The sequence below is a fragment of the Entelurus aequoreus genome, linkage group LG14 (assembly GCF_033978785.1).
Source record: "Entelurus aequoreus isolate RoL-2023_Sb linkage group LG14, RoL_Eaeq_v1.1, whole genome shotgun sequence".
Lineage (NCBI taxonomy): Eukaryota > Metazoa > Chordata > Actinopteri > Syngnathiformes > Syngnathidae > Entelurus > Entelurus aequoreus.
Genome location: NC_084744.1, coordinates 38,594,666 through 38,615,308, shown reverse-complemented (window position 1 = coordinate 38,615,308; position 20,643 = coordinate 38,594,666). Strand labels below are relative to the sequence as shown.

Genomic DNA, 20,643 nt, shown 5'->3' with positions numbered 1-20,643 from the left:
GCACCTAGAAATTCTGTCCATAAAAGTTATGAACAGAATTGCTCACAAAGGGCAGCCCTGGCGGAGTCCAACCTTCACTGAAAATGGGTCCAACCTACTGCCGGCAATGCGGACCAAGCTCTGACACCGATCATTCAGGGAGCGGACCGCCACAATCAGACAGTCTAATACCCAATACTCTCTTAACATTTCCCACAGGACTTCCCGAAGGACACGGTCAAATGCCTTCTCCAAGTCCACAAAGCACATGTAGACTGGTTGGGCAAACTCCCATGCAGCCTCAAGGACCCTGCCGAGAGTATGGCTGGTCTGCAGTTCCATGACCAGGACGAAAACCACACTGCTCCTCCTGAATCCGAGGTTCGACTATCTGGCGTAACCTCCTCTCCAGTACACCTGGATAGACCTTACCGGGAAGGCTGAGGAGTGTGATCCCACGATAGTTGGAACACACCCTCCGGCTCCCCTTCTTAAAGAGAGGAACCACCACCCCGGTCTGACAATTCAGAGTCACCGACCCCGATATCCACGCAACGTGTAGTCTTGCCAACCAAGACAGCCCCACAACATCCAGAGCCTGAGGAACTCCGAGCAGATCTCATCCAACCCAGGGGCCTTGCCACCAAGAAGCTTTTTAACTACCTCGGCAACCTTAGCCCCAGAAATAAGAGAGCCCCCCCACAGATTACCCATGCACTGCTTCCTCACAGGAATATGTGTAGGTGGGATTTAGAAGGTCTTCGAAATATTCCCTCTATCGATTCACAACATCCTGAGTCGAGGCCAACAGCAAACCATCCTCACCAAACACAATGTTGACAGTGCACTGCTTCTCTCTCCTAAGACAGCGGATGGTGGTCCAGAATCGCTTCGAAGCCGTCTGGAAGTCGTTTACCATGGCTTTCCCAAACTCCTCCCATGTCCGAGTTTTAGCCTCCGCGACCGCAGAAGCCGCACACCGCTCGGCCTGTCGGTACCTGTCCGCTGCCTCCAGAGTCCCATGAGCCAAACGGACCCAATAGGACTTTTTCTTAGGGTTGACAGCATCCTTCACAGCGGGTGTCCACCAGCAGGTTTCGTGATTACCGCAGCGACAGGCACCAACCCCCTTGCGGCCTCAGCTCCGATCAGCTGCCTCGACAATGGAAGTAAGGAACACGGTCCACTCGGACGTACTCAATGACCAGCGCCTCCCTCGTGACATGTTCAAAGTTCTTCCGGAGGTGGAAATTGAAACTCTCTCTGACAGAAGACTCTGCCAGACGTTCCCAGCAGACCCTCACAATGCATATGGGTCTGCCAGGTATGTGAGCGTTGACGACACCCAGCAGAACAAGGGAATTACCTGAGGGAGCACTCTCTAGTACAAACAACAGTCAGGACCCGTCCCCCCACCCGAAGGCGGAGAGAAGCTACCCTCTCGTCTACTGGGTTTAAGTCCAACGTGCAGGCTTTGAGCCGGGGGGCAACAAGAACTGCCACCCCAGCCCATTGCCTCTCACTGTGTGCAACGCCAGAGTGAAAGAGAGTCTAGCCCCTCTCGAGAGGACTGGTTCCAGAGCCCTTGCTGTGCGTCAAAGTGAGTACGACTATATCTCGCCGGAAATTCTCCACCTCGTTCAGGATCCTTCTCTCCCAGCTGGGTGACGTTCCATGTTCCAAGAGCTAGCTTCTGTAACCAAAGATCGGACCGCCAAGGGCCCTGCCTTTGGCTACCACTCAGCTCACACTGCACCCGACCTCTATACCCCCTTCTATGAGTGGTCAGCTCATTGGAGGGGGGACCCACGCTGCTTGTCATCGAGGCCCATCTCCGGGCCTGGCTCCGGAAGCGGGTCCCGTTGACACGCGTCGGGCGAGGGAAATCTAGGTCCTTGATGTTGACTTTCCATTGAGGTCTTCATTCGGTCGAGGTCTTCATCCTCATTTAGACATTTTATAGTTAATGCATGAATTAATGACTGAACTATATCATGCATATTTATTAAGTATTTTATTGGATGATTTTTACTTACTGAGTTTACTTTTAAATTATTTGAGATATTAGGACAGGATAGACTTTTAATTATCCCACAAAAGTAGTAACAAAAGCAAAACGTAATGAAAAAGTAAAAAATTATTAATAGATCATAAATATTAGAGGTACACCCGGAGAATCCAGTAGCATCCGATACAGGAGCTGTATTAAAAAGTTGGATATTGTTTGTATTGACAATGTCAGAAAACATACACATATTTAACAATACGTGTATTACTGTGTAATGTTGCTAATGTTTCCAATATTTTGTGTAGCTGAAAAGCAGGTATGTTGTGGAATATAGAACTGCATTATAGCACCATCTGGTGATGTATGAGAAAAGCACAGGCCTTTTATTTTAAATACTGTACCTGTATTTTATTTACTTTATTTATTTTCAGTCATCATATTGGTGGTCCTGAAGTCACAGTTGAATCAAATAATGTAGGTTTCATAGAACTGACATGCAATAATGCACAGGCTTGTCTGTACTATGTCAAAACAAATCTTCATACTCATCTATTTACATATTCGTCACTAGTTCATAGAAATACCTCATAAAACCCAACAGGCCTCTAGAATATATATTTTATTTGTTTTATTTTAAGAACAAAGTCATGTTTGGTTTGTACGTTTGCATAGTAAGTGTCATTCAATGATGTGACCAACAGATGGCAGTATAATCCAGTAATTTAGGTTCAAAGAGGGGATTGTTAACTTTGTGTTCTACATTTAATTTGAATGAAGCGCACAAACCAGGCCAAACTAGTTATAATAATTCTGTAAAAAGTTAATTTGTTGAAAATAAATGAGTGCAGTACATCTGCCCTACAATTGGTCAATTATAGCATACACTGTTCGAGAGGTATTTAACAATGTTTATTATTGTAGATGTAGCTTTGTAGTGGAGTACAACATCACTACGTCATATTGAGGGCTGCTACATGTTTCTACTGCATGCATGTGCATGGAGTTATGCTTGAATACATTTTCCATTGCCTGCGATGAGGTGGCGACTTGTCCAGGGTGTACCCCGCCTTCCGCCCAAATGTAGCTGAGATAGGCTCCAATACCCCCGTGACCCCGAACGGGACACGCGGTAGAAAATGGCTGGATGGGATGGATTTTCCATTGCTTTTTTCGCATTATCTCAGGATTCTGATAACATTACTTTCATATTGTGTAAAAAAACACATTTTTGTGTTTGCAATCCTTACAAAAGCACATGTTTCTAGTAAAACTCACAAAGATACATTAATACAGGCATTATTAGACATATTGCATGTTTGGTTTAGGAGTTGTGCTCGAATATATCCATCCATTTTTCTACCGCTTGTCCCGTTTGAGGGTGCTGGAGCCTATCCCAGACGCTTTTTTAAATTATTATAATTTATGTCATTATGATGCAGTGAACTTTTACCCTAACATAAACTACAAGCCGAATAATAAACCCATTGCTTAATAATAGAATACCTCTCAGCATTGTTATCTTTGTAAATGCCGGATTCTGGATGTGCTTAGATCGGTGTGCCTTATAAAATGAACGAGCATGTGTGTGTGACGGGAAAGGTTCCCATGCAAATTACACTTAAAAAAAATAAATACTTGATTACAGTCTCTCTGCGTGGCGCAAAATGTGACAGACGGGTTTAAACCGGTGCACAAAAGTGTGCAAAGAGCTCTGTGGACGACTCCTGGTGTTTAAGCCCTGATTGGATGGCGGTGGTCACGTTGGCCACTAGCCTGTCAGGCTGATGCTGCACTATTGTTCCCAGCAGCCGGGAGGAGGGTTGGTTAAAAAAAAAAACCAAAAAACGCACACCGGTCCCTTGAACAGCATTTGGTGTCACACAGCAGCCTGGACATGGAGGACAAAGCCAGACTGAGGAGGCGTGAGGGAGGGATGTTGCTTTAATTGACTGGCTGCACAACCACATGCATGGTGAGTCCAGCTCCTGGAAGTTCCCTTGCAAATTGGCTACATATAGATTTTGTCTAGATATAGATGTTGTCTAGATATAGATATTGTCTAGATATATATGTTGTCTAGCTATTGATAATATGTAGATATAGATATTGCATGCAGCATAAGTGTTCCAGTACACAGCGTTCATCACACTCTGCTCACAGTCTGCGCCACACCATTTGATGCCATGTCTCATGTTCTTTGTCATCTTCTGCACATGGTGGGTCTACCCACTCATGTGAGACTGGGCTTCCTTGATTCCTGCAGAGTCCACTGCAGTGCAGGAAGTCCAACACCCTTACATGCCCCCTAACCACCTCATCCCATCCGTCTTTCTTGGATGGCAAAGTTCCCTGACATGATTTCCTTTGATTGTGTTGTCTTGCATCAGCTCTTCCTGCCTTATATTACGTAACCTGCTGCAGAAGCTGATTTCTCTTCTTTCCCCGCATCTCAGGACACGAGCGGGAAGCGGCGGTTGAATTTATTTGGCTAAAGGTAAGATTGCAGTGTTCATTCCAAACAAAAGTGTTGCTAGGCCTCCAGTGATAACGCGACATGACGTGGCGTTGACGTTGATGTCCACACAGACATCTGCACCAGTCTCATCGGATTATAGAGCAGCTTCACACTTTCTAGAATATTCATAACTGGCTTAAAGGGGAACTCTGAAGAAACGTTCATCCTTTTCCAAACGATTCGTACAGCCAAAAAGCACACAAACATGGGGATGTTTTCTTTGAGCAAGGCTACTTGGCACTTAGTACCCATTGGCAACAGAGTGAGCTTGACCACCACAAATATTTATTGGACGGGACGTGACTCGGACCTGACGTCATTCCAATCCAAGCAATATTATTAGGAGAGCATGGACTTATTTATCCCAAAATGGGGAAATGACATTGTTGCAGTGCAGGTGTTGACATACAGTAAGAAAAGTGAAGCGTAGCTCATCATCATCCTAACTAATGCAACAGTTCTAACACCACATTCTCACTTAATTAGTAGTATTTTATCAAGATCACTTATCCATCCATCCACCCATTTTCTGTCACTATATGAGTACAAAACTTACGATGCCACGATTTGAATATTATATAGTGACAGTTAACGAATATATAAATGATTGAATATAGTAAGGTGTAAAGAAATGAGAACTTGTAAGAAAGAAGAGTGGAGGCGTGACATCAATACGACCCTAAGTCTTGGCCGACAGCAGCAATGCTAAATGCTCAGCTCCAGTCATCAAATGAATGAATGATTGGTAATGTGGTCATCGTTGACCATTTGGACCAAATAATAATCTAACGCAACATTTAAATGAACTAAGAGGCTTAGTAAAGTGCTAGCAAGAAGGCTAGACGCTAACTAAGATAAACGTCATCCACCCAGTCTGCCTAGCTAGCATAGCTCTCCAGGCTAACACTACTTGTTAACAATGTTTGACTTGGACCAGGAAGTATTTGGGGTCACAAGCAATATCATAGCACAGTCCTTGTGTAACTCATTTCTTTTTCTCTTTTTTATGCATTCCAGCTACTAAATAAATGCAAACATTTCCATCAAGGTTTTATATACACACTAGGGTTGTACGGTATACCGCTACTAGTATAGTATTGCATTACTAATGAATTTAAAACGCTACTATACTCTGTTTGAAAAGTACCGGTTTCCAATTTATTTGTTTTTATGTCAGATTATAGAGCAGCTTCACACTTTCTAGAATATTAATTCTAGAATGCATTCTCTAAGTCCACAAAACACATGTAGACTGGTTGGGCAAACTCCCATGCACCCTCAAGGACCCTGCTGAGAGTATAGAGCTGGTCCACAGTTCCACGACCAGGGCAAAAACCACACTGTTCCTCCTGAATCCGAGGATCAACTATCCGGCGTAGCCTCCTCTCCAGTACACTTGAATAGAACTTACCGGGAAGGCTGAAGAGTGTGATCCCACTATAGTTGGAACACACCCTCCGGTATCCCTTCTTAAAGGCCTACTGAAACACACTACTACCGACCACGCAGTCTGATAGTTTATATATCAATGATGAAATCTTAACATTGCAACACATGCCAATACGGCCGGGTTAACTTATAAAGTGCAATTTTAAATTTCCCGCTAAACTTCCGGTTGGAAACACCTGTGGATGATGACGTATGCGCGTGACATAGCCAGTGAAACAGGAGTATCGGTAGCCCATTGAAGCCAATACAAAATAGCTCTGTTTTAATTTCATAATTCCACAGTATTCTGGACATCTGTGTTGGTGAATCTGTTGCAATTTGTTCATTGCATTATGGAGAAAGAAGCTAAGCAAGCAAAGAAGAAAGTTGTCGGTGCGAAGCGGAGTATTTTGCGAGGGAAGTCAGCAACACAACACAGCCGGTGTTTCATTGTTTACATTCCCGAAAGATGCAGTCAAGATCGAAGAACTCGGACAACAGAGACTCTTACCAGGAGGACTTTGACTTCAATACACAGACGCCTGTAGAGAACTGGGACAACACAGACTCTTACCAGGATTACGTTGATTTGGATACACAGACGCAGACGTGCTACCGTGAGTACGCAGCTGCGCTTCCAAACATTTGATCGCTTGCCCGTACGTGCGTGTCACGTACGTAACTTTGGGTAAATATATAAGCTTTATGAACCTTGGGTTAGGTGAATGGTCCTTTGGGCTGAGTGATTGTGTGTGTTGTGCAGGTGTTTGAATTGTATTGGCGGGTTATATGGACGGGAGCTAGGAGCTAGCATAACAAACACCTAGGTGTTTGTTATGCGGGATTAATTTCTGGCATATTAAATATAAGCCTGGTTGTGTTGTGGCTAATAGAGTATATATATATGTCTTGTGTTTATTTACTGTTTTAGTCATTCCCAGCTGAATATCAGGTACCGTGAGTACGCAGCTGCGCTTCCAAACATTTGATCGCTTGCCCGTATGTGCGTGTCACGTACGTAACTTTGGGTAAATATATAAGCTTTATGAACCTTGGGTTAGGTGAACGGTCCTTTGGGCTAAGTGATTGTGTGTGTTGTGCAGGTGTTTGAATTGTATTGGTGGGTTAAATGGACGGGAGCTAGGAGCTAGCATAACAAACACGCAGGTGTTTGTTATGCGGGATTAATTTGTGGCATATTAAATACAAGCCTGGTTGTGTTGTAGCTAATAGAGTATATATATGTCTTGTGTTTATTTACTGTTGTAGTCATTCCCAGCTGAATATCAGGTCCCACCCGCCTCTCACAGCATCTTCCCTATCTGAATCGCTTCCACTCCCCACTAGTCCTTCACTTGCACTTTCCTCATCCACAAGCCTTTCATCCTCGCTCAAATTAATGGGGAAATTGTTGCTTTCTCAGTCCGAATCGCTCTCACTTCTGGCCGACATCACTGTAAACAATAGGGAACTTTGCGGAAATGTTCAACTGACTACGTCACGCTACTTCCGGAAGGGGCAAGGCTTGTTTTTGTCAGATACCAAAAGTTGCGATCTTTATCGTCGTTGTTCTCTACTAAATTCTTCAGCAAAAATATGGCAATATCGCGAAATGATCAAGTATGACACATAGAATAGATCTGCTATCCATGTTTAAATAAAAAAAATGCATTTCAGTAGGCCTTTAAAGAGAGGAACCACCACCACCTGCCAATCCAAACTCGGATGTTTTTTTTTTTTAATGCATTCTAAATAGTAAATACATGCGATCAAAAGTCTGCTTACAATGGAGGTTGGTTGCTCTATTCTGCCTATAAAGCCCTTAAATAACATCCAAACACCTCCATCAACATGTTTTACACATGCTGTAAGTACTGTGTATACAACAAGTAGAAACATACACATTTATAATAGGATGTAATATTTACGTTAATTTCCCCATTTTAAGCATACGGGGCACATTATTTAAAAAAACACATCACAATGTTTTTTCTCCAACATCACTGATTACTACTCACTGCATAACTCATGAAAGCCAACAAACATTATAAAACGTCACTTAGTGTACAGTGTCTGCTATCACTAGGATGCCGACTGCAAGGATGGTCACATCTTCCCTTTTAGATGAAGAATGACTCATAATCCTGGCGAAGAAAAGGGGAGTGGAACCAAGGGTCTTTTGGTGTCTTTCTCACCATTGCTGGGTCTAAACTGGCTGTCAAAGTGGACGTTTCCAGATATTTTTTGTGGACCTTTAACACCTCTTTCTGTCAATGGGAGAGGACGCAAGGAAAAAGGCTTCACTTTTGCTACTCGGTTTTTGATACTTTTGAAGATTTTTGACCACTGATTTGTGATCACAGCCACAGGAGAGTCACCTGGCATCTTCAAACGGATTTTGGTCTGAGGCACTGATACGCTGACATAAGGCGAGTTGGAAGAGCCGCTAGCCTCAAGCCAACGGCTCCTTAGCGCAATTCAAAGCGGTTGCCTAGCAACCATAAGCTGCGGCGAGTTTGAAGCTGTTTTAAACTCTGAACGGCGCAAGGTACGAAATTGTTGAAACAAACAAGTTAAAAGTTCCGCAGGTTGCTAAAGAAGCAAATGCCCTTCGAGAGCTGATACAAGTGGCAGTGACGTCAGCGACTTTCCGCCACGTCAAAATCTAAAAGGAAAACTCAAATCCCGAACCTTCGGTGTGATCTGAATCAAATAATTCTCTGGACACAGGACACAAGGGGGAGCAAGACTTAATGTTGGACACAGGACATGATGGGACTCAAGAGTGATGCTAAACAAAATAGTCCATGACATAGAAAGAGTAAGATTAGAACACAAAGCAGACCTGGAAAGAGCAATAAGAGAACTTAAATGAAAACTTAAAGAAGCAACAACAAAATACAAAAAAGATCTTAGAAGTCTGCTGGAAAATATACCTGTATATATACGTATAAATGTAAATATGTGTGTATATATATATATATATATATATATATATATATATATATATATATATATATATATATATATATATATATATATATATATATATATATACACACACACATATTTACATTTATACATACTGTATATATGTATTTATATAAATACATATATACATATACATATATATGTATTCATATAAATACATATATATATATACATTAATATAGATACATGTATACATACGTATATACATATTTTTAATTTGTGTCTCTAAAATGAATGACATTGAATAGTGATTAATTGAAATGAATCCAAAGCAACCGTGTGAGTAATTGTATTGAAACGTGTAAATAGCTGGACAGCACTAGTAAAAATAAAGTACATTTTTTTTGATTTAGCTAGTGCACAGAATGCGCTAGCTAGGAATGTGTGCGTAATTGATGGTTGATAACTCTGTCTTGAATAAATTAAAGAAGGCTTATTATGATTTTAGTCTACATTTCTACATTGTGAGACACTTGTGATTAAGGGCTATATAAATAAACTTTAATTGACTGATTGATTTATTTAAAACACTTCTCTGTGGTGTAGATAATATGTATTGGTTATGTTTTGGTGTAAAGTTTGCTCTACAGTCACTTATATAACCTGTTTTTTGAGTCTGTCTGCAAGAGGTTCAATTGTGACAATATTTATAACTCAGAAAAGACGAAATTCACCCTGGGTCCTCCTGATGGAAAACATGTTATGCAGTACTCAGCTTGATTGATTGATTGATTTAGACTTTTATTAGTAAGTTGCACAGTGAAGTACATATTATGTACAATTGACCACTAAATGGTAACACCCGAATAAGTTTTTCAACTTGTTTAAGTCGGGGTCCACTTAAATTGATTCAGATACAGATATATACTATCATCATAATACAGTCATCACACAAGATAATCACATTGAATTATTTACATTATTTACAATCAGGAGTGTGGAGGGGGGGGGGGGTAGGATATGGACAGCAAGTAGTGGACATAGAGAGAGAGAGAGAGAGAGAGAGAGAGAGAGAGAGAGAGAGAGATCAGAAGGCATAAGAAAAAGTATCTGCATTTGATTGTTTACATTTGATTACTAGCAATCCGGGAAGGGTGTTAGTTTAGGGTTGTACCTGCCTGGAGGTGAACTTTTATTGCGGTTTTTGAAGGAGGATAGAGATGCCCTTTCTTTTATACCAGCTCAAACCAGCAGAGGCACTGTTGAGTCAGACTGCACTATTTAGCCACACCTGCCCTACTCAATACAAAACCGGCATCAAAACAGGAGCTCAAAATAGTCTGAAAAAAATTGTTACATTCTGTTCAAAACACGTTTTTAAACTCAATTAAATGATTAATAATTATATCCTATCGAGAATCAATGTAAAATAGGCATATCTAGCACTCGTACTAACACAGTATAATGATGAAATAGCCCACCAAAGTCAGTAAATGTGGGTCGCCATGGCAATTGAAATATTCTATTTCTGTATTGTAGTTCAAGTTGTACATTATATTAGGTAAAAAATACCTGAACAAAATAAGTGGTAGAAAATTCATGAACAAAAGAAGCTTTTGTTTTAATTTCTTCATTGCGTTTGTTCATAGTTTTCCTGTATATCCGATGTCTGTATCTAAATGCCATTATCATTATATGATGTGACGTATATTGATATTTGAGACCAAATAGCATCTGTGTGGCTCAGCAGGGTTGTTATTTTCAATTAGACTCTGGCTCCTTCCTGGTGGAGCTCATCTGGGCTTCCACACCTTATGGTGGGACTCCCTTGGGAGGTTTAGAATCTATTGTCTAAGTCCTTGTAATTTTGTGTTTAAAGAAGAAAACATAGTTCTGTTGATATGTGTTTGATAATACATCCAAATGTAGTTTTAAACTTTCATTTCAAAATGAATGTTCTTTGTCAGTTCTAATTTGGTGTGATTATAATGTCAACAGAGTTTAGAACAGAGCTGTCTGACAATGTGTGTCTCAATTTGTGGTGTGAGGCCTGGTGAACATGGGGGGTATTCAACAAAACCCCTCCATTCAGACCTCACACCACTAGACTTATTTTTTTACAGGGATACCTAAATGACAAGGTTGAGACCTGCAACAGTCATTGAATTGAGAGCCACCATTGAAGGTGAATGCATGCAAAGGGAATTGTTTCATGATGTGTGCTATTCCACCCTTGTGTCTGGACCAAAACGATTTGAGAACAGGCGCTGACAAAACTATAGAATGATGTTTGTAAATTATTTTACATGTTGAAAATTAAACACATTAGAATAAACACCTAGTTCACAATTATTTAAAGTGACACCCTGGAGATCATTTATACACACACTGACATTGGCCCCCAGACACATTTTTTGTCTCAATGTGGCCCCCGTGTACAAATATTTTCCCAGCTGTGGACCACAGTAACCGATGTACAGGAAGTCTGCACCACCTCGTTCTCCGTCCAAAGGACCCATCCTGAGGTGTTTAAATCTCCTCGCTTTAGTCCAGATGCTTCTGCTTGGTGTTGCAGTCAACTTAAGCAACCTTTATTAGGATTTCAACACGAGCCAACACCATTTATTTTTATGACGGCACGACTTTTACTAGCGATCATAAGCTCAGCAAGAATCCCTGTACTGACTGACATGGAGGTTTTACACACTAATTGCTAATTGCTAATAAACATTCAAACGTATTAGATTTTTTGCAGATTAAAAGTTTTACAGAAAAACTGAAGATAACGACCAATCAAAGGACTAGACAGTATATAATTATCACATATTTTCAGTCATTCAAAAACACAAAGTAAAATAATTGTTTTTATGAAGTCTTAACGTACTGTCAAGGCGTGGACTGTGGTGTGGTTTGTTTTCCCGTGGTGCAAAGCGACTTGACTGGACACGACGTGAAGTTAAGGACATATTTAATATTTACGATAAAAAGGAACAAACAATAGGCGCTCACAGCGGAGGTACAAAACTTGGCTATGAAAACAAAAACTAGCACAAAGGCAGAACTATGGACAAAAAAACTAAAACACTTACTGTGACAAGAAACGAGCATGGACAAGAGCAGCATGGATCATCAGCATAAATAACAAGGGTGTGTAGAGAGTGATGTCGGCAGGCTGACTGCCTGGCAACTACAGGCTTAAAGGCCTACTGAAATGACATGTTTTTATTTAAACGGGGATAGCAGATCCATTCTATGTGTCACACTTGATCATTTCGCGATATTGCCATATTTTTGCTGAAAGGATTTAGTATAGAACAACGACGATACAGTTCGCAACTTTTGGTCTCTGATTAAAAAAAGCCTTGCCCCTACCGGAAGTACCGTGACGACACCGGAGGAAGGACTGCTCATATTTTCCTATTGTTTACACCAGCAGCGAGAGAGATTCGGACCGAGAAAGCGACGATTACCCCATTAATTTGAGCGAGGATGAAAGATTCGTGGATGAGGAACGTGAAAGTGAAGGACTAGCGTGCAGTGCAGAACGTATCTTTTTTCGCTCTGACCGTAACTTAGGTACAAGCTGGCTCATTGGATTCCACACTCTCTCCTTTTTCTATTGTGGATCACGGATTTGTATTTTAAACCACCTCGGATACTATATCCTCTTGAAAATGTCGGTCGAGAACACGAAATGGACATTCACAGTGACTTTTATCTCCACGACAATACATCGATGAAGCTCTTTAGCTACTGAGCTAACGTGATAGCATCGGGCTTTACTGCATATAGAAACAAAACAAATAAGTCCCTCACTGGAAAGATAGACAGAAGATCAACAATACTACCAAACTCTGGACATGTAAATAAACGGTTAATGCTTTCCAGCTTGGCGAAGCTTAATAATGCTGTTGCTAACAACGCCATTGAAGCTAACTTAGCTACGGAACCTCGACAGAGCTATGCTAAAAACATTAGCTCTGCACCTACGCCAGCTCTCATCTGCTCATCACGACCCGTGCTCACCTGCGTTCCAGCGATCGACGGTACGACGAAGGACTTCTCCCGATCACCGATGCGGTTGGCGGCCCGGAGACGGAGGAAGTCAAGGTGAGGTTGTTCGGCTAGCGCGTCTGCTATCCTCAAAGTGCTCCTGGTTGTGTTGCTGTAGTCCGCCGCTAATACACCGATCGCACCTACAGCTTTCTTCTTTGCAGTCTCCATTGTTCATTAAACAAATAGCAAAAGATTCACCAACACAGATGTCCGGAATACTGTGGAATTTTTAAATGAAAACAGAGCTTTTTGTATTGGATTCAATGAGCTCCGAATACTTCCGCTTCCACTGTTGACGTCACGCGCAAACGTCATCATATCAAAACGTTTTCAGCCGGAAGTTTGCCGGGAAATTTAAAATTGCACTTTATAAGTTAACCCGGCCGTATTGGCATGTGTTGCAATGTTAAGATTTCATCATTGATATATAAACTATCAGACTGCGTGGTTGGTAGTAGTGGGTTTCAGTAGGCCTTTAAATAGTGATGTGGTGATTGACAACAGGTGCATGAGTCCAACCCATGAAACAGGTGAAACTAATGGGTCGCTATGGTGACAAAACAAACAAGAGTGCACAAAGAGTCCAAAAACCAAACCGAACATAACTAAAACAAAACATGATCACACAGACGTGACACATACTCTCAGTATTTCCTAGGAATGTAACGATAAACTCCAGATTGTTAGTGTTACCGATAATTATTATAATTTATTATTATAATATACACATTTAGCTGTAAAAAACCTGCTGTACAGTATGTGTGTTTGGCTCCCTTTTTTTCAGGAACACTAACACCAAAAGTCACAATGTCCCATAGAGTTGTAAAAAAGTTATGACAGACCACCTCAAAAAAACTAAATGAAACTTTACCGTTTATCACTGAATGGGACACCTAAAATGTACAATAAAATAAAAAAAGTGGAATTTACAATATTAACTATGAACAATAAAAGACTGAATATTAACAACATATATGAATATATTTTACTTCTCAGACCAGCTCCTCCATAGTTGTGTATCTTTTACAATCAAGCAAAACACAACAAAAATGTAACAAACAGCAAAATATGAATGCTAAGTGTAATAAAAACCTACAATATTATATATTATCACGTAAAAATGTGCTTCCGCATCTGTTCCTGACATGTGTTTGGGGCTGGCTGCTCTGTAAAAACAAACCACGCCCACTCTGCTTTGTTCCTGGTCTGAGCTGCCGTGACCGAGATTACCCTAATAACTCCTATAACACTCAAAAGTGCAGATTTCAACCATTGAAACAGGGGTGCCCATTACGTCGATCGCAAGCTACCGGTCGATCGCGGAGGGTGTGTCAGTCGATCGCCAGCCAGGCATTAAAAAAATAGTCCTAAAAATGAGCGATCATAAATCTTCACTATGACGTCACTTTTGTCACTTGATTGACATTCACGGCACCCGAGGGTCTTCTGAGATGACGCTGGCTGCGGCCAGCTCATTATTAAGAAAAAAATACCGACAGGGAGGCGAGAAACACTTTTTATTTCAACAGACTCTGGCGCCGTACCTGTCGTCAAAACTCCAAAGACAGACTGTGCAGTTGCACAATAAAAGCTCTGCTTCATCCTGCCTGCGCTAACAAAATAAGAGTCTCAGAAAGCTGGCGTGCACAAGCTAGCAAGCTACAGAGTTTGCCGACAATGTATTTCTTGTAAGGTGTATACAAAGGAGTACGGAAGCTGGACAAATAAGATGCCAAAAACCAACCACTTTCATGTGGTATTGGACAAAAAGGAGGACTTTATTTCTCCTCCATTTGAAAATGCGGACGTTATCAGCACCACTGTCTGATTCCTATCAATGCAAGTCATCAGCATGAGGTAATACACCAACTTATATTCTTGTCTTCATGAAAGAAAGGAATCTATATGTGTTAAACATGCTTGCATTATCATTAAACACCTTTTACTTATTAACAATATTAACTATATGTGTTAAACATGCTTGCATTATCTTTAAACACCTTTAACTTGTTAACAATATTAACTATTTGTGTTAAACATGCTTGTATTATCTTTAAACACCTTTAACTCGTTAACAATATTAACTATATGTGTTAAACATGCTTGTGTTATCATTAAACACCTTTAACTTGTTAACAATATTAACTATATGTAATAAACATGCTTGCATTATCTTTAAACACCTTTAACTTATTAACAATATTAACTATATGTATTAAACATTCTTGTATTATCATTAAACACCTTTAATTTATTAACAATATTAACTATATGTGTTAAACATGCTTGCATTATCATTAAACACCTTTAACTTGTTAACAAAAACATATCTTTCATAAATAAGTAAATATAAATTATATATAGCTATAAATGAGGTAGATCCCCACGACTTGAACAATTGAAAAGTAGCTCGCCTGCAGAAGAAGTGTGGGCACCCCTGGTGTAGAATGTCTGACGGGCCAGATTGAAAATCTTAATGGGCCACATGTGGCCCGCGGGCCCTATTTTGCCCGGGTCTGCGTTACACTCTGAAGTTTAAGTTAGTTTTATTCAACATTTAACTGATTCCAATCTTTGTTCTTCATTTCAATGACATTATTTCCGTTGTTTTGATGCCACAGTGAATCAATCTGCAATGATAAATTCCTGATTAGCACATTTATCCAGACACTCACCAAAATATAAGGGATTATTCTAGGGCTGCAGCTATTGATTATTTCAGTAGTCGAGTACTCTATCGATTTGTTTGTCCGACTAATCATGTCATTGCATATCATTTAGCCTATCTCAGGTAAAAATACTGAAAATATACAAAACATTTTTCTGCTTGCTATAACCTTCAATCCGTTTTTCTAATAAATACACATCATCCACATTGGAATTGCACTTAAAATGTGTGCATTCATTAAAAAAAAGAATCTCTGCTGATCGCCCAGCCCAGTTTGTAGCACGCACACATCAGCCCTCTCATGTGCGCCTTATTGGCCGTGCGGAAACTATGTCTGTGCATTTAAAGTTCCACTACTCCATGCGTTCCAGTTTTGATCAATTCTAAGCAATTTATTCGATGAATCGTTGCAGACTTAGAGTCTTCCTTGGTCCATGTGGGGCCCCATTTAGTTTTTAGCCTAATCTTTGTAATTGTGTCTGTCCTTCATAGTTACTGTTTAAAAGGACTGTTTAACATCTGTGGGGGCGTTTTGCACAATATTTATCATTGCAAGGAAAAAAGTACTGTCAAAGCAGTAGATCTTTAAATCAGTGCACTGAAAGTTTTATTGTGGCTTAGCTTAATGTCGTAAAGTAGAATATAGTTTGCAGTCAATGCAGTGAAGTTCATATGATGATGGTGCATTTATTAAAGTCTTCCACAAGGCAGGTGTGCAGTACACGCTCACATTTTAATAGACACTTTTTTAGATAGACTGATAAAGCCAAATGGTGATGAATGGGAAAACAACCCCTTGTTGTGTAATGATATGCAAAGATGGTCTACAAACGCTGTAATTGTTTATAAGAAAATACAACCATGATAGAGGTTATATATCAGACCTGGAAAAATGAAGGTCCAGGGGCCACAGGCGGCCCGTTAAGCTTTTCAATCTGGCCCGCCGGACATTCCCAAATATTTTTTTAGATGTTTAAGATGTAAAGTGTAGCTGCTATTATGATGTGCAGTGATGTTTTCTAATGACTGTAAGTCTTCAACTATACTAAATCTTTAAATGCTTGGAATCTGCATGATATACTAGTTACTATGGTCATTTAATGAGTTATATGGTCATCTAATGAGTTACTATGGTCATCTAATGAGTTACTATGGTCATCTAATTACTTACTATGGTCATCTAATTAGTTACTATGGTCATCAAATGAGTTACTATGGTCATCTAATGAGTTACTATGGTAATCTAATGAGTAACTATGGTCACCTAATGAGTTACTATGGTCATCTAATTAGTTACTATGGTCATCTAATGAGTTACTATGGTCATCTAATGAGTTACTATGGTAATCTAATGAGTAACTATGGTCACCTAATGAGTTACTATGGTCATCTAATTAGTTACTATGGTCATCTAATTAGTTGCTATGGTCATCTAATGAGTTACTATGGCTATCTAATTAGTTACTATGGCCATCTAATTACTTACTATGGTCATCTAATTAGTTGCTATGGTCATCTAATGAGTTGCTATGGTCATCTAATGAGTTACTATGGTCATCTAATTAGTTGCTGTGGTCATCTAATTAGTTGCTATGGTCATCTAATGAGTTGCTATGGTCATCTAATGAGTTACTATGGTCATCTAATGAGTTACTATCAGAGGTGTGGACTCGAGTCACATGACTTGGACTCGAGTCAGACTCGAGTCATGAATTTGATGACTTTAGACTCGACTTGACAAAATGTAAAGAGACTTGCAACTCGACTTAGACTTTAACATCAATGACTTGTGACTTCACTTGGACTTGAGCCTTTTGACTTGACATGACCTGCTACTTTCCCCAAAACCCAAAGATTAAAAAGTTATTCAGCGCTCCGTAGCTTTCATTTTGTATGTGTGTCTATCAGCGTGTGTGCTGCCTGTCAGCTGCTTGTCAGCGTGTGTGCTCTCAGTACAACAGCCAATCAAATTAGATCTACATTGTTTTCATCACACAGCATTCATCCAATCAAATTGCAGGACAACCAATGAACAAGAGTTGTCAAACAACGCGCCAGTGAGAAAGATTTATACCTAAGTTGGTTTCGTTCGGGTATAAAAACTACGACTTAGTCAACAAAAAACGAATTGAAGTATGCTAAACATGCAGTTCGAATATTACAGACTGAGACGCAACAACTTCCAACTTCGTTCGACATTTGAAGTTGCACACAGAACGGTAAGTTTTGAATGTAAGCTAACGTTTATTAGCTAAGCAACATGACTTTAATTTGCTGTGTGGTTAAATGAGTGAGGCTGTAAACTCACTGCTAACGTTATAACCATAGACATCTTATAAGGGTACGCAGCATAGAGCGCTACTGCCTACAGGCGCAGACGAGACGCGGGGCCGCCATCTTGGAGTGGTGATCCGCTCCACTCAGTGCAATTCATTTGGCAGGAGCAATGAACTGTCAGCACAATTTAATTCATTTTACCTCACTGAATACCACTGATTTTCACGCGTTTTTTTGTCATACGTGTAGCTATGATAAAGGACACATGTTTTGGCGTGTTTTATTATTCATAGTTTGCTTAACAGTAATAGAATAATCTTATATGCTATAAGTGACCAGACGTCCGAGATCAAAACTGGGAATATAATCCCAGAGAGGGGGGAAAAAATGGTCAGCAATTTTTAAATTGAAGAAAAAATATGATTAGGTTATATATACATGCGTATATCCTACATAAACAATGTATGAATACATTAGATATCTATATATCTTATAGACTGTATCTCTGTTGCTGCAGCAGCAGAGAGTTTATTCTGTTTTGACACTTTGTATTGATATTTTGTATTCCATTCTTCCCTTAAATGATCATGTTTACAGTGATTGTTTTATATGTATTTTTTATGTATGTCGCTTTGGATAAAAGCGTCTGCCAAATACTTAAACATAAACATATATAAACACCTTACAGTCTTTATATCAGCTAAAACCACCAATCTGTTTCTCTGGATTCGTAATAAAACCAAATTCTGTCTTACCCAACAATGTTAGTATTTGAATATTGTTACTTGAAGACTTATTCCTGGTTACAATTATACTGTTAAGAAAGTATTGTTTTATATTTTGCCTAAAATGAGAATGCATCATAATCAGTGGCGGCTGGTGAATTTTGTTTTAGGTGGGGCTGAAAGTTTGTAAATCAAACCCCTGTAGGGGGGTCATCCTCCCCCAGAAGATTACTTTGTATTTTCACATATAAATACTGAAGATCTTTGCTCCTTCTCAACTCTGTGCTAATATTCTTTTCACAAAACAAACCAATAATATGTTAATGTCAAATCTTACTTGTGAAAAGTAATCCCCCGATTCCTATTTTCAACAGTCCGCTCATTTGAGCAAGAAAACGCTGAACACCATCTTTGTTTTCTACCTGTCAACTGTCAGTTTAGGCTGCTCGCCGGCTCCTCATCACCACTTCAAGATGGCGGCCAAATTGCTCGTGTCACAGCAGCCAATGCTGCGTCTACTTATAAGATGTCTATGGTTATAACGTCATTGCAAACACGGCAATCTGTTGCGTCCACTGCAGTTCGCTACCTTATTCATACTTTTTGTCAAGTGAATTTTTTTAATCAGGGTTGCATGAGGTACCTACACATAACGTTACGTTAGTCAATGTATCACACTCAGTAACGTAACGTTTGACGGCGGTCAGCAGCACCGCGTATTTTAGCCACCTACAAAAAGACAAACATAATCAATTAAAGGTCAGTTAAAATGTATACTATATTAAGAATATGTGTACATATTGCATAGAGCCCTGACATATAAAAAGTTCAACTCTGTTCATTGTTATGTTCATGTATTTGTTATGTTTTCATGTGTACGCACACATAAACACACATACAGTATGAGATGAGATCAATGAGATAAGGTAAGAACAGGATAGAAACGGCTGTGGAACTAGTTACAATGCAATATGCCATGGAAATACAATGTTAACACTTTTGTGCAAATAAGTACAGTTGCACTTGTTTTTTCAAATGTGTTTATTCTGTAAAGGAATGAGTTAAATGTTTAAAATGACTGGTTAATAGTGCTATTATGAAGTGCAATGTCAGCACTATTTTTTTTCTTGCAATTTCAAATGCACTTGTTTTAATAAATAAATACAGCGTTTTACAAGCATACACAATCTGTGTAAATATATTAGTCTCTGGTTAAAAGGACTTGAAAGGACTCGAAACTCAAAATGCAGGACTTGGGACTTGACTTGAGACTTTCCAGTCTTGACTTTGGACTTGACTCGGGACTTGCCTGTCTTGACTCGGGACTTGACTCGAGACTTGAGGGCAAAGACTTGAGACTTACTTGTGACTTGCAAAACAATGACTTGGTCCCACCTCTGGTTACTATGGTAATCTAATGAGTAACTATGGTCACCTAATGAGTTACTATGGTCATCTAATTAGTTGCTATGGTCATCTAATGAGTTACTATGGTCATCTAATGAGTTACTATGGTCATCTAATTAGTTACTATGGCCATCTAATTACTTACTATGGTCATCTAATTAGTTGCTATGGTCATCTAATTAGTTGCTATTGTCATCTAATTAGTTGCTATTGTCATCTAATTAGTTACTATGGTAATATGATTAGTTACTATGGTCATCTAATTAGTTGCTATGGTCATCTAATGAGTTGCTATGGTCATCTAATTAGTTGCTATTGTCATCTAATTAGTTACTATGGTAATATAATTAGTTACTATGCTCATCTAATTAGTTACTATGGTCATCTAATTAGTTACTATGGTCATCTAATGAGTTGCTATGGTCATCTAATTAGTTACTATGGTAATCTAATGAGTAACTATGGTCATCTAATTAGTTACTAAAGTCATCTAATATTCTAATGAGTTACTATGGTCATCTAATTAGTTACTATGGTCATCTAATTAGTTGCTATGGTCATCTAATTAGTTACTACGGTCATCTAATTAGTTACTATGGTCATCTAATTAGTTGCTACGGTCATCTAATTAGTTACTATGGTCATCTAA

General features: G+C 39.6%; 2 protein-coding genes across 2 annotated transcripts in view; one reads left to right on the top strand and one right to left on the bottom strand.

Annotated features, from left to right (window-relative positions):
* xirp2b (xin actin binding repeat containing 2b) overlaps positions 1-20,643 on the bottom strand; it is a 94,699-nt gene that overhangs the window by 63,064 nt on the left and 10,992 nt on the right. The gene's annotated exons all lie outside the window — the stretch shown is intronic.
* csrnp3 (cysteine-serine-rich nuclear protein 3) overlaps positions 3,777-20,643 on the top strand; it is an 85,213-nt gene continuing 68,346 nt past the window's right edge. The window contains exon 1 of the mRNA XM_062068796.1: positions 3,777-3,959. The gene's annotated coding sequence lies outside the window, so the exon portion shown is untranslated. The remainder of the gene's footprint in view (positions 3,960-20,643) is intronic.